Source organism: Anser anser (assembly GCF_964211835.1).
Source record: "Anser anser genome assembly, chromosome: 18".
Lineage (NCBI taxonomy): Eukaryota > Metazoa > Chordata > Aves > Anseriformes > Anatidae > Anser > Anser anser.
The window spans coordinates 746,263-761,536 of NC_139739.1; the positions used below are offsets into that span (position 1 = coordinate 746,263).

A 15,274-nucleotide genomic window follows, 5' to 3' on the forward strand; every position below is an offset into this window, starting at 1 on the left:
CCCAAGTAAGAGCCGCATTGTGCGGCTTCATCTGCCCTGACCCTTTGGTCAAGCCCCGACTGGGGGGAGAAGCGCCCTGCCCAGCCCTGCCTCGCTCCCTGCTGGCACCCCTTCAGGCCCCATGGCCAAGCCATTGAGCGGCCACCCTGGTGTTCTGGAGGGACAGGGGCCGAATGGCTTGCTGGAGCTCAAACCTCTCTTTGTTTCTTTATTTTCTCTTCTCTGTTTCATTTGTTGCTTGGCTCCCTCTGACAGAAAGCAGGGAGTTTGAAGGGATGTGCTGCCTTCCCATCGCTCTTTTGTGGCATGTTGTCAATAGAGCCCATGGCAAAGAGAACCGGCGTGATGGGGCCAAATACATGACATCTGAGGGTGCTGCACCTCTGCATCTCACCACTCCGAGCCTGGGCGGGGGGCTTTGTCTCACTTGGGAACATCCAGGAGGCTGCAGACTTTCCTTGGAGCTGTGGGAATCTCACTGGGTTTGTGAACTGAGGGAAGGAGAAGTTCTGAGCAAGAGGGGTCAGGGGACAGCTGCAACTTGTGGGATAAGGGAGGGCCCGTGTTCCAGGCAGAGCGCCAGGATTTGTATTTGCAATTTTTCATACAGCTGGCCTGCCTGCAGCATCTTTACAAAGGAAAGTGGGGGAAACAACCAGTCCTGGAGCAGCCTGACCACAGAGCCCTGTGCTGTGGCCCGTGAATTACAGAGGTCTGCAGATGCCGGTTCCTCCCAGGCACTATTTCCTCCAATCTGGGCCCTTTCTGACTGCAGCACAGGGCCGGGAGGCCACTTGTGATGGCTGCGCTGGCAGGGGCACCCAGGAAGGTGTCTGCCCTCTCCTTGGCCCCCTCCCCGGCTGGCAGGACCGGGAGCCCTGCAGGAGGCAGGAGGCTGCCCAGCAGCAGGCTGTGTGTGGCACGGCTCTGACTCCGTAACGCGCCTCAAAAACGGCGGTGGTTCGCGCGTCTTTCTGGACAGTGTCCTAACAGGGTCATTATTTCCATAGGAAATAACTATTTCTGTTCAAGATCAATAAGAATTGTGGAAAAAAGGAAGAATTTTAAAGGCTTGGTTTAATTTAATCTGTTTCTTTGCAGGACGCTCCCTTTGGTAACAATAGGAATTCGATTCCTGCCAGAGCAGACTCCTTAATTAGACCCCACAAAATGAACAGTAACGTGTCTCTGGGCTGAAATTCTCCCTTTCTGGAGCTTGCAGAAAGGAGGGAGTTTCTAACTCATAATTGCATCTGAATGCAAATGGCTGTGCCAATGTGAATATATTAAAAGCAGCAGCGTCAGCAATCACTGTGAAAAAAAAAATACATACAAATGAGGCACTAGCTTATTGCTCCATTTGGATGCTGTGAAATGGCACCTTATTGTGTTATTATAAGATTTCTTGCTTAGTTAACAGAAAATGCTTACAATTAAGTCTGAACTCATTTAGTGCTCAGACTAATTCACATTAGAAAAGAGATGTGACCCCAGCTCCAGATCCCTTTTCTGTGGCTCTTACTTTATATCGGGTGGCAGGTTTCAGGCCGTGGGGTGTGGAGGCAGCACGGGCATCTGCTACGAGCCTGTCCTGGTCGTGCACAGCCCCGGACGAGTGCTTGAGTGAGGTGTCCTGAGCTCAGCTCAGACAGTTTTGGTCTCGGGAGTCTGACACAGCGCTCAGGGGCGAAGGAGCCTGCAGAGGCAGGCCCAGAAGTCATTCAGGGTAGAGCTGGTGTGGGGAACAGAAACAACAGCAGTGGGGCAAGTGGGAAGGGACAGGTGGAGTGGGGCAGGTGTGCTTGGAAAAACAGAGGATTAGGCTGGGTGAACAGAGTCTGAGAAGGGAAGTACCCAACAAACTCAGCTTCTATCCCTTTTGCTGCCCACAGGCACCTGGAAATCTGCTGAGGACAGCCCTACCCATCTGCGGCCAGATCCAGGGCAGGCGAGCAGCAGCGCTCTGGCAGGGGCTGCACGTGGGCAAGGCATCACGATACTCCCTGTGCTGCTGATGAACCGAGGGGGTGGTGAGATGGTGCTGAGCGATGGGCTTTCCATTTTTTCTTTTTTGTTAATGGATGTCCACAATTACTGGAAACCACTGAATTTAATCTTCTTGCGTCTCTGCCCTTCCTATGAAGTCAGGAAATTATCATCCCCTCTACCTTGTAAGAAGGTGAGATAAATGAAGATATCTTTGTGTATATAGTAAACACTGAGATGATGTGCCTTGTAGAAAAGCTTCCCTAGTGCACCAGATAAACCCTCTGCCTTCTAAGCACAGTTTTAAACATGGTAACAAAGGCGGGTGCCATATATTGGAGAATGAGAATAAGATAAATATTGGAAAAGAGTTCCACTGTAAAAAGTTGAGCATGCATCGCACAGTTAGGAGCTCTGGCTTAGTACATCTGAACGAAACAATCAGAATTAAGATTGCAATAGCTGCCTCAATTGTAACGCTCCCTAACTCGGAGTGCTTGGCTTTGAAACAGTAACATTGTTTTATTATACAACTTTTGTGTGGTTTTAGTAGTGCTGCATTTTGTACCTTTCCAAGTGACAGCTGGTTCTCAGGCCGTGCGGACTTCACCCAGGTGCACCAAGGGAAGACAAGCATAGAAAGACTTTCGGCTGAGTGCTGCTGGCCCTGGGACGCTGACCGGAGAGGATCACTGGACAAGTTGGAAGGGAGCCCGGCACAAGCCTGTGCAAGGGGGTGTCTGTGGCAGGCAAACAATTGCTCGGCACAGCCCTGTGCTGTAATCAAAGCTGGCTCCCTGCCCTCTTTCAGAAAAGCTTTGACTGATCCCTGCATTTCAGCACCAGGGAGACATGAATCAAGCCCTGGGCGGGGCAGCGGACGCTGCTCCCGGAAGGTATTGTACACGGCACGGACAGGCTGCCGCGTCCGCAGCGGCTCTTCCCACGAGGAGACAGAGCTGTGCACCATTTACCCAGGTCTCTGCGTGCGGGCATGATCCCACGTCCACAAAGCACCCTGAGATTTAGACCCCCCGTTGCTGAAGGGCTCTGGCCGAGCAGGGCTTGAATGGGGTGCTGGGAGGCACGGAGCTGTGGGGTGCAGGCGTCCCCCGTGGCTGCTAGAGGGGTCTCTCAGGGGCTGAGCTGGAGGTGCCGGGGCTGGCACGCACACTGCACCTCCTGGCACGTCCCTGCCGTGCAGAAGTCTGTGCCAATGGTGGTGGGTGTTTGGGATCCCCCCCTTGGCTTCAGCAAGCTGCACTGGTGACGGCAGCTGGGACACCCTGGTGTGTCCTGGGCCGGAGGGTGCAGTGGGGCTCAGGTCGCAGGGAGGTAATTTGCTGGTGTGGGTCTCCTGTCGGCGTAACCCTCCCCAGGGCATTATCTCCATCTAGTCTCTTCTCAACTCTGACTTCTCATTATGGTACTGAGTAACGTAAGACGCCCAGTTGTGCCTGGGACTAATTAATTAATTATAAGGGACATTACACAGACTCCAGGAGGCTGAGAAGCATAGTGCTCTGCCGTGCACCAGTCCATGCACAGGCAGGAGGACGGGTTCCTCGCCAACCCCAGCAAGGAGGAGTTTCCCCTAAGTCCCTTTGGTCTGCAGAGCTTGCCTGAGGGCTGCGGCATGGTTTTGCCCTGCCTGGCAACTCTGCCAAACCAGCGACGCGGCCAGCGGGCCCCGTCAGCACGTGAACAGCACAGCGTGAGTCCGACAGCTCCTGCAGCCCTTTTCCCAGCGACGTCCGTGCGTTTGGGCTGTTCCAAGGAGACGGCGGCAGCCCCGACGCTGACAGGACTGTGCTCCTTGCCTCTGACACCGCTGAAGGAAGCCTCTCTCAGCCACGGAAGTATAAACACTTTTCTTGTACAAATAGTAATTGTAGAAAGAGGCCTGTGGATAAATTATTATCGTGACCCTCATTCTGGTGTGAAAAACTTTCTCTAGCTGCTGAGTGAAAAGTCAAAATTTGCATTTAAATAGAAAACGTTTGTCAGCATGTAACATGCAGGGACCTGTGCTGCAGGGGTCCCTGGGACAAGGCGAGAACACCGCGGGCGGTAGCACCGCTGTCCCAGGCAGCAGAGCAGAGAGCTGCTGGTGCTGGTGAGACGGGCTCCAGCAGCCCGCAGCTCTCCCCAGGTCCCTGCTCACACTTCAGCTGTACCCCCTGTGAGCGTGGCCGAGGGTGGCACTCGGTGCGTCCTGCTGCACGGGGCCGGCTGGGGATGTGTGGCTGCCACTGAACGCCCTGCGGGGTGAGGGCACGGGGCTGACACTGCTGCTCCTCCAGCTGCAGCCCGGGTGCCTGCAGCTGAGCTCCACGTGAACGGCTCTCTGCTTGGCCTTGGGCTCTGGCCGTGCACGCTCGGTGCGCTGTGATGCGCCAGGAGGCTAGTCCAGAGCAGGACCTCTAGCTCTGAAATCATCGCAAGTGACTCAGAAGTTTTTGATGCGTGCAAGACAGGCTAAGGCACTTTCTGGGGTTTCAGAGTGGATAAAAGCTGCTGTTGTTGGCATAGTTTCTGCTTTACATGGTTTTTATGGTTGGAAGCGGGACTTGGACAGAAGCCCAGTGGAGTCAAACTGGGTTTCCAGGGCAGGCTGGCAGGCGGGAGCTGGGGCTGTGCTGTCCCTTGTCTCCTCCTGCGCACCCCGGAGAGGGCAACTGAGCTGCCGGCCATGTGGGGTCTGGCCGGGGAGTAAGAGGTGCCCCGCAGGCTGTGCACGCTGCTGTGGGCCTTTGGGGCCTCTCCTGCCTTTCTCCGTATTTGCAACATGGACCTAACCTGTAAAGCTGTTGTTTTAATAGCCCTTCTGTATGAACACGCGTGGTGTCAGCATCCCAGGCTGCCCGCGGCTGGGTGCTCAGCCACAGCAGCACCCGCGTGCCCACCACTGCTGCTGGCCGCTGTGCGTGCCCCACGCGCGCTGGGCAGCCTCGTGCGAGGGCGGCGCTCCTGCTGTGCCCACCCGGCACGTGCCGGCACGGCTCTGCCAGAGACTGGCCCAGGCAGCAAGGGCCACGCACAGAGGGAGAAGTGCAACGCATTTTAGGAGGTATATAAATGAATTAAGACCCTTTTAAAGGTTAACAAGGTCCACTCTGTCTGTCATTAAAGTAACTTCATGCATTTAAAATTTAACGGTCAAACCAATTAGCAATAAAAATGTTGTATGAACTGCATTTTATTGGATTCCGGTCAAGCCGGAATCGGTTAAATGTATGATGTCTAATAGATTTTTCTGCTTTTCTCCCTTCATTTTAGACACAACCTGTACTTCCCAGGTCCAGTGAAAAACAGCAGTGCCCATGGAGAGAACCAAGTGGGGGCACTTCTCTGGTCACTGCTGCATCCCCCTGAACTGTGTGCGCAGGGTGCCCAAAAGCCCTTTCTAGTGAGAGCAGCAGGTAACAGAGAGCAATCTTTGTTTGGCAAGAGAAATTAATGTGCTAGTGCAATAGTAACCTTGTCTTCTGGGTCGTGGCTGCTAAGAGGTGGAGCAGTTGCTTCCTTTACAGAAGCTGTAATTATCTGATTTATTTTTTCATTATTTCTGTGAGGGCAAACCTGGCAGCGCCACACCTGCAGCGGGGTTGTGGTGTACATGGCTCTGACCCGCACGGCCCAGCATGGCTGTGCAGGCAGGGGGACGCAAGGGAATGCAGGCACCCGGGGAGTCCCTCAGTTAAACTTCAGCATCCGCACTGCTGGTATCAAATGGCACCCTGAGCAGCAAGTCACGGGACCACGCGTGAGCTCAGGGGAGGTGAGCACCCTTTGGAAATCACTCGGCTCTCCCGGTCATGGCGTTCTGAGTGCCACCCCCACCCCGCTGCAGCAGGGCCCTCTCCAAAGTTCCTGCCCACCTCGTGGCTGAGAGGACAGTAAAGGAAAATCATCTGCACAAGGGACCCAAAGAGCTGATGCAGCAAGTTCCAGGCCTCAGTAAAAATTACAGGATTACAGCACATCTTGTGCCAGTAATAAGTACCATGTGAATCGGGATGTTTGCATAATTGCAGGCTGTCGGATGGCCAAGCAGCCATTGGAGCGTATTGCAAAGGAATCAGTTCAGAGGAGATTTAGATGGTACCTGATTAGTTAAATTGCCAGCACCTGTTCACTTTTTATTGCAAACATAAACATGAACAGTTTCAAACAACTCAAGAAGTGTTTGATGCATCCAGCATTTTCCAGTTCGGCATTGATAACCTCTGGCAGTAAGAGAGCACAACGCTGCGCTGGGTGAACATGGGCAAACCTCCGGCCTTGTTCCACTCCTGAAGAAACCAAGGAGAGGTATTGTGCCTGACCGTACACAAACTTCATGGGACTTCTTTTGGAAAAAGGCGGCATGGACAAGTGGAACAAGAGTGGACGAGACGGCCTAATCATAAATCTGTTCCTGCTTCCATGCAAAAATCAGTAAAGCCAAACTCAAAGCCATGGCGGAGGGCATTGGATAAATTCTCTGCTGATGCTTATCTCCCACAGAACCCCGCAGTTAGCAAACAGCATTGGTACCCGACAAACTTCAGTGAAAACTAGCTTGCGCTTAATTGCAGGACACTTCCAGGAGAGCACAAAATAGCGGAGATTTTTGCAGGAGGCGAGGATCCTGCAGGGCTCCTGCCAAGTGACACTGAGGAGGGGGCCTGGCCTCCATCGTGTGAGAGCTGGGCTCTCACCTGTGGCCGTTTCACTCCCTTCAGCAGGGCGGCATCGTGACGGCCTCGTTACCTGCGGGGTCAGACCTGAGGGTGACGAGGGGTGCTGTGCTGGGGGCAGCTGGTGCAGGACCGGAGCCGTGGAGCACGTGGGCAGCCTGCCTGGTCCCTGTGCCTGCAAGGCTGGCCCAGCAGGGCAAGGGGCGAGTTCTTGCGACACTGTGAGCAAACTGAGCATCGCCAGCCTTCAAGCAAGAGGATTCAGCAGGCTGAAAGCTCCGGCACTTCGCCAGTCAGCAGGGCGGTGGCGTGGCTCGGCCTCAGGAGGGGATGGCGGTGTTGCTGTTGGCACGGCTGGTGCAGTGCGTCCCCACTGGTAGTGCCACGACGCCGGCACTCCCCAGCACTGTGGTGGCACCACTCAAGCTTTGCTCTCAAGTGCTCTCAGTCCAAGGGCAGGCCAGGCACCGGGCGTGGAGCTGACTCACCCAGGGCTGTGCTTCGGCTGCTGGAAGGGCTCAGCACCGGGGCTGCACCCCAGGCACAGCAGCACCAGCCCCTTCCACATGCTCTCACGGGCTCTGCAGGATGCTGCCCCGCCACCTCCCTTGGTCCCTCCTCACCTCTTGTCCAGACACCCCCCTGGTCACATCTCATGCTCATACAGCTGGGCACTTATTTCAGCAGCCTGAGCCCTCTTGATTCCTTGATCTCCTGTCCGAGACCATCCCTGTCTTAGTCCACCAGCAGATCACGTCCCATGAGATGTGATTTCAGGTGAAATATCAAAGCAGAGCATCAGTCATTTCAGATACGAATTTTGCATGACACGCTGTCCAGGAGTGATGGCCATTTGGGGCATTGTCATTATACAGCAAGGCATCATTGCTGTGATGGACTGGGTCTGCAGCTTGGTCGCCAGCAGCAGCTCATGATGAACAGCTCAGCTCAGACATGGGCGTCCCTTTCAGCCCTCAGCCAAGCGCATATCCTGCTGCCCAGCAAGGGAAGTGCTGCTGGTGCCTCTGCTCCCCTGGGGATGCTGCTCCTGGTCCCCGTGCTCTGTGCCCTGCTTGTGCCCTGCCTGCCCCCGCTGTCTCCAGCAGCACCATTCTGCCACCCAGCCGAGGTGCGGCAGCGGGCCTCCAAACCCAGCTCTCCTGGTCTTGTCCCAAGACCACCCCCTGGCCCTGACCCGGCTGAAATGTGAAATGTTCCCTTTCTGGGGCTGGTGTGAGCGCAGGGATCCGCACTGGGGACCTCAGGCACAGCTGGGAGTGGAAGCCAGGGCAGACACCAGCTGGCACCGAGCTGTGCCCCTCAGTCCAGTGAAGGAGATTTGTTCTTCCTTTCCTTGCCGGGACGGACGGGGTTTGCTGCTGGGCTGGGCAGAGCTGTCTCCCTGATGGGCCGATGCATTTTCTCTTTGTGTTGCCAGAATACCCAACATAAGCCTGGGAGGAATCAGGGGCCAAGGAATTAGAACCTGTTCAGTGCTGATCACCGATCAAAATGAAAAATTAGCGGGGGGAAGGGGAGGAGGGAGCGGGGTTAACTCTCAGCAGAGCTGCGCTGAGGGTCTGCACGCCCAGGCTGCGGCTCCCAGCACCCCCAGAGATGTTGTGGAAACCAGATGTTGAGGAGCAGAAATGAGGGGGGAGTGCGGGGCTGGTATCTGTTCATAATTACTCTTGATTTTGTGCGATGACATTGAGATTGTAGGCAAACATGAAAGAACACTTGTGGGGACAGCAACATTCATGCCGGCCAATGGATTAATACAGCATGACTGACATGTTCAGAGCAGGAAGGCGCACATGGAAGTGTTTTGCTGGGTTTGATGTTCCACAGGCCCGGGGTCCCCCTGGTGCTGCTGATCGCCCCCCTGCTCAGGGCTCAGCGCCCTGCGCGCCCCGGAGCCTTCCTGCGGCACGCGCGTGGCGAGGACGGGTCCCTGGTGCTGTGCCAGGAGGAGGCTTCGGGCCACACGACTGCGCCGGGGGGGGATATGTGCTCGCCTGCCCTTGCTAAGTGCACAGCGGCTCTGCAGCCCCACAGAAACCGGGCATCGCCTCCAGCAGATGGGGAACACAGGGCCAGAGCGGGGCTGGGTGCTGGGCTCTCGGTGGCACCAGGACAAGCCCGGCAGAGCTGGCTTCCTCCAGCTCAGCAGCTGGAGGTCTGGGCCAGGCAGGGCACTGGAACAGATCTGCAGGCCGCCACCAAGGAAATCTGGCCTTGAAGCCTTCTTCCCTCTGGACAAGAGGAAAACTTCAGCTCATTTCAATGAGCAGTTAGCCAGGTCCAGCAGGAGTGGGGAAGCCTCCCACTGCCTTCAGCAACATTGTTAAAAATGAGTTTAACCAAGTTTCTCCACACTTGGAGGAAGCAATAAAGATAAGGAGTGGTCATACAAGCACTGCATTTACCAGCTTTAGTAACAGCATCGTGTGTCAACAGCTGGAATGCATTCTTCATAGAAACTTACAATTTTTATTCAAAAAGGGGCTTGCATAAACAGCCCAGCATAAAACTGCCCCCGAGGTCTGCGTCCCCAGAGCTAGTCCATGGGCACCATGTGGTAAAAGCTCGTTCAGAGCCTGGGTTTGGAGACCAGCGAGTTCCAGCAGCCCCAGCACCCAGGGCTGCTGGGGGAAGAGGGGTTTCCCTGGGGCTTGTTGGTGCTGGCAGAGCATTCAGCTGTGCCGTGATGGGGTAGCTTTCAGGAAGGCTGAGTGAACCTCGTACTAAAGCAATTCACTGACTCAGTAACAGTGCATCAATGGTTAAAATTTAAAGCTTAGCCACATGTTTCAGTTAAATTGGAGCAATTAACAAGTAATCAGATTAACAAAGTACTGTATTCTGGATAAAAGGATTTTTCCTTTAGTAATTGCCCTGTGGCATGCACAAAGTAAAAAGCCTCCAATTTAGGAAATGGGATCAGAACTCCAGGCTGGGGGCACGGTGCTCCCCCCAGCCTCGGTGTGCGCTGGGGGACGCAGGTAGCTCCTGCCATGGGCACAGCACACACGGCCCCCAGCATCACCTATGCAGCCCCTTCCTTTGGGGAGGAGTATAATTTGATTTGGCCCTGGGAGCCTAACACAATGCATTCTGAAGAGTGGTCTGAACCAGCCTCAAAGCAGACGCCCGGTGAGGTTTCACCCAGCAGGTAGGTTCCTTCATGCCCTGGAGAAGGACACTCCTCTAAGGGCCAGGCGAGAGGTGCGGGAGGCACAAGCACCGCGCTGTTGGACCAGAAGGGAGGTCACTCCAGTCAGCCTGCTCACTGAGCAACCAACTGAGCACATTCCTTTTGAACCTGGAAAGAAAGTGTTGCAATTTCTAATTTGTAGAATAATGGAAAAAGGAGTGTGTGAATGGAGAGACCCAGAAGAGCAGATGGGCAATGCGAGCTGCCCAGCTTCCCAAGCAGATTCCAGACGCTTCTGGGATTCCTCGCACCAGCAGGTTTTTTTTGTTTGTTTTGTTTTTTCTTTTTTAGCGGTTTGGCATCCTTCCTTTCTTAACCTTCATGTTTTGCAGAAGCAGCCTTGCTGGGTGCATGACTGGGGAAGCACGGAGCAGCACTTTGCGTCTGACCGGCTGGTGCCAGCAGCTGCCAGACTCTCCACAACGCTCATGAATTGTTTTGCTCCTTCCCCTTCTTTCAAACCACTATTACCAGCCCTGTTCTTAATCATCTCAGGTCAAACCGAGCTGCAGCCTGTGGTTTGGCTGCCTGTTTGTTTAACTCTGTGTGGCTGGGAAGGGGTCACTGTCGCTCGCAGGCTTGGGCAGAGCTCCTCAGCCCTGCAGGCTCTGGTCTGACAGCCAGCCAGCTCACTGCTGCCTTCGCTGCTGCTGAGGAGCCACGGGAGCTCCTGCAGCCCTGCGACGGGCCCGTGCACCCAGCACCTCCCCTGCCTGGGCACGTGGCTTGTGGCAGCGTAACGATGCCGAGATGCCACTGGTGCACGCAGTGCCACCCAGCTCAAGGGAAGATCCTGCATAAACCACAAAGTTGCATATTATCAGAGCTGGTCGCATCTTACCAGAGCTGGATGCATGTTATTTCAGAGTTCGATGTCTCGGTGGAAGCGGCCAGCTGGCTCTTCCACCCAAAGGCACAGAAAACCCCCCTGAAGAGCAATTGAGGGGTTCTACAGCTTTGACTCCAGACTCACCACTGTTTGCCCTGAGCCTCAGGAACAAGTAACTTTTAAGGAAGAAAAAGCAAAATCCTCACCAGTTCCTACACCATTCTGCACATTTAAGAGACCTGCCATGTAGCAGCAGCCCCAAAGGAGGTGATTTGTACCCAACAGGTCCCATCACCTACAGCAGCTTCCAAGGACACATCTGTGAGCACTACCCTCACCTCTGCCAGTGCCCAACCCTTCTCCAGCCCCAAGGGTGCACCCAGCACGAGGGTCCCTCCCCAAACCTCATCTGGAGAGCTGAGACACACAGCCGTGCTCTCAGATGCTTCTTCCCAGAAAGAGGGAACAAGGAAGCCACAGCCCCCCCCTGCTTACGCTGCTTTTATCACCTGCAACTGGGTCCTTTCAGCTGGTCCCCACTCTACGTGGGTAACCCCTTACACACCAGCTCAGGCCCAGGCCAGCCCTGCCCCACAGGGGCAGCAGGGGCCCGGTGCAGCAGGGCGGCGGCACGGCGCCGAGCTGCAGCCCACGCAGAGCCCCGGTCCCCGTGCCCGCAGCAGAAGGCGAGGCGGCTCCGGGGCACGTGCGGGCAGAGGCGAACCCCCTGCTAACGGGAGCAACGGGGCAGCACCGCGCTGAGGTCTGGGAGCCAGGCAGGGCTCCGCAGGGAGGATGCAGACCTCTGCTTTGCTGAATACTTGTGGCATTCGTGGGCAGTTAGAGGATTAAGCGCTAACCCCAGCGCGCTCGTGCGTGTGCGTGTGCCTGCAGCAGGCGCAGCTGGGCCAGCCCGGGAATGGACGCTCTCCAGAGCAGTAATACTTTACGCAGAATTGTTTTCTCTAGGCCAGGATTATCGTAATGATCTGGGTAGCTAGCCGCAGCTCCAATCCTATTACTCCATTAGCATGGGCGTTATAAGGTGACACTCTGCATCTGCTTGACAAAACGCAGCTTCAGACTTTGCGCTGAGCATTTTAACTGAAAGGAATTTAGTTTTCACTTGAAGAGGATTCTCTATTATTATTGGCTTATAGCTGCTTAGAAATAAACAGCAATAAATACTCTGCCAATTTACTTTCAGAATGTTCTCATTTAAAACACTCCATGCAGAAAAATATTAACAAAATAAACTCCTAGCTTGTAAAAGGCTAAAGAGAGCTTTTTTTAATTTTATTTTTTTATTTTTGTGTGTCAATGTTTGTAGAAGTATTTTCTAAAGAAGCTGCAATTTGAATTAAGCAGCCATTGGTAACGTGTTCTCTCGGGGCAAGCCACCGAAGATTGCTGTATATATTTGCTGTGTGCTAGCAATCGTGAAAGCTAATAGCAAACTTGGCAGTAAGGAAGGGTGGCAGAATATTGCTGCATTTTGAAGTCAAGGAAAAGCAGTGAGCGATTGGGCTTGGGAAATGTATGCACCACACTGCTACATGCACAGAAAGACCCTTCCAGTCCCTCCAAGCCATCCTCCAGGAGTCATCTCCTTTTACATCTCTATTGTTTGCTGAACATTTGCAAGCTGGGTCTTCCAGCTCCTAGGTATCAGTGCGCAAGCTAAGAAGCACACTGATGACTTGACACTGAATGTAACAGTTGTATTGTTCTTGTAATGAGTCCCAGCTCTTGGATGGAAGACACAATGCTTACACAATTACATTACAACAGAATAGGATTGCATTAGTTAATGGAGATGACCTCCAAGGAGGAATGCTCTCCTCTTATTAATTTAAGATAATTACATTAAGTTCCCTTCTCAAACTCAGTCTACGAGAGTGTTTTTCCACGGTCTACAGCTTGTCAGTTCCCCTCTAAGACTTTTAGATTCTCCCTCAGTGCCCACTTTTGAGACACACACGTAGGTTACACCCCTCTGCAGAGGGGCATGCGGGGCTCCAGGGGGGCTGGCTGAAGCACACGGGCGCTACTTGGTGCAGTGATCGTCAGTGCACGGAGCCCAGCACGTCCAGCTTTTTGTGAGCCTACAAGGCATCAGGCAGTTATGGATACACTTCTAAGGAGAGATGCTATCCGGCATGGAGCACTTACTGAATTTGCCACAAAGGCACCCCTGACCCCATTCTGACCCCTCCCCTGGGACTGCACCTTGAACGGTACAAGACCGAGGGCGATGCTCCAGCCCCAGCACACTGCGCTCGGTCTCTGCTCCCGCGACGGCTCCTTCCCCACCAGACCATGCTCATTTCTACTCTGCCGCTGCTGGAGAGGACACAGCACAGAGCCTGTGCTGCAGGGCTTCTCCTCTCCACCAGCACGTACCTGGTATCACTTTACTGATAAGGAAAAATAACTTGTTTTACTAAAAATTGAAGGAGCGTGTTTTATTTGGCAAAAATTCTCCAATCCAAGGCAGTCATTTGGGAAGGGGACGCAAAACATGCTCTGCAGGTTGGGTGCCTATGAATGTGCTGTTTTTTCCTGACTGGAAGACCTTCAGATTTAGAGACAAGCCTCACTCCATTACACCCCTTTCTAAACTTGGCATGCATTAGTCCAGTGCCAGCCCGGGAGGTGCTAACATGATAAAGTGTGAAAGCCTGAAATAAAGCTTAACACAGAGTTTGGAATGGAGTTGTTCAGCATTATTGGCTTGTAAATTGTTCCTGTGATGAGATTTAGTAAAAGACTGAAGAGGTCCTTTGGCAGTGGGAGAGTATTTATGATGCTTTTGTACTAGTACACGAACGCTTTCTTGTTGTGCCTGTGTTTGTGGCTGCCCTGGAGGCTGTGTCCTTGTTTATTACTCCTTTATGTACACAGGTGCCAGGGAGGTTTGGGGCTTTACCCGTGCGCCTGCTGTTAGGCACTTTACCACAAAGGTGGCCATTAGGAAAAGCACCAGTTTGGAGTGCCCGGCCTGGCTGCGAGGAGATCTGTCCCGGTGGTGCCTCCCCAGTACCTGCAGCTCATCGCTCTGGTGTCGTGGGAGCACCGCTGAATCCTGCTTCCAGGGCTGGATCCCATGGTGTGCCCGGGTCCTGCTGCCTGTTGGAGACAGCTGGGCAGAGCTGGCCCACTCTGCCCTTGTCCCTGTTGCATTTGGTTGCACCCCTGATGCATTCATTTACACCTGCTGGCTGGCCAAGGGGGCAGTTTGCTGCTGCCACCAAAGCAGATGCCACATTGCTAGGAGCTGAGCCCTGTCCGCTAGGATTCACGAGGACTGAACACATGGGAAGGAACTTGGTGAACGGAATCTTAGTGTCAAATATTCCCAAATGTTTCCCCTTGTGTCAGGATGGAGATCACCAGGAAGGGAGGACTTTCAGGCCAGTGTTTTCATAGGAACAACAGAGACTTCTTCCCTTAACACTCCTGTCACGTACACAGCCATCGTGCTGTTGCTGGCAGTCGAGTGCCTTTGTGTCCCCATGCCCACGCTGCTAAACATCAGAGCGATCACTAATGCCACAGCTCCTGTCCTGCATGCTGTGGAGGGGCACCTTGGTGGTGGTGGTGCTTGAAAAGCACAGTGCGGCCCCCTCAAGTGAGAATTTATGGATGCACGAGCCCACAAGGGGTGCACGAAGAATAATGCTGTGCATGGCTGCCTCGGCTAGCAAAGGTACAGCAGACCTGCCCTCTTCTCTGTTTAAGCTTTCCAAGGCAGGAAGCAGAACCTGTGTCTAAGTGCTGACTGACACACTTTCAGAAAAGATTGCACCCCTGGGATTCCTGGAATAAGCGCTGTAGCAGGTTGCAGCGTTTACGCTCCGGTCATGTCAGGCCAAATGGGACATGCTGCCCCTGCTGACTGCCGGGCTCCTTGCCACAGGGAATCTCGCATTTGGGTTGCAGGCACACTTGGGACTCCCCTATTTGTACTGACAAAGAAATGAAAGCTGAGCTAAAGCCTAGCCATGTGCACAAACAGAAAGAAGCCTTGCAGGGCTAGAATGGGAATGGCAGAAGGCTTGCAGCAACTCTTCCCACTGTGCATGCTGGCAAATGCAGGCAGGCACATGGGGTGTCTGCCTGTGCACTCTGGCACAAACCGTGCCTTAGTCTTGCCCTGTTGCAGGCTTCCCTTGCTTTTACATCAGCCTATACTGGAGTTTTGGTTGCTCTGCGTGGTCCAGTTCTCCGCCAGCTCATGCTGCTGCCATGATGCAGAACGGTGCATCCCATCAGGATAGCCACAGAAATCCCACCTCCCCACACCATGCTGCTGCAGGCGTTCGAGCCCCTGGGAATGGAGGTGGAATTTGCCCTTTCACTGTTGGGTCTGGAGGCTGGGCTGTGCTCCTCCTCCTCCTCCTCCTCCTCCTCCTCCTCCTCCTCCTCCCCGGCGGCAGCAGGAGCTGCTGCACTGCGCCCCACCGCAGCCCGCGGCTGCAGGAGCTGGCAGGGGAAGCGCTGCAGGGACAAGTCCCCCACGCTGCCAAGGACGCAGGCACCACCCGCAGCTGCTCGGCT

At 54.2% G+C, this 15,274-nt stretch overlaps 1 protein-coding gene across 16 annotated transcripts in view; it reads left to right on the forward strand.

The window, feature by feature from the left end:
- The window catches only part of MN1 (MN1 proto-oncogene, transcriptional regulator), a 181,025-nt gene extending 169,082 nt beyond the window's left edge, over window positions 1-11,943 (forward strand). For 3 of the 16 annotated variants that reach the window (XR_014573411.1, XR_014573423.1, XR_014573425.1), the window contains exon 3: window positions 1,893-11,943. The gene's annotated coding sequence lies outside the window, so the exon portion shown is untranslated. The remainder of the gene's footprint in view (window positions 1-1,892) is intronic. The other 13 variants (XR_014573422.1, XR_014573424.1, XR_014573426.1 and 10 more) reach the window with 11 other exon arrangements.
- The last annotated feature ends 3,331 nt before the right edge of the window (window positions 11,944-15,274 follow it).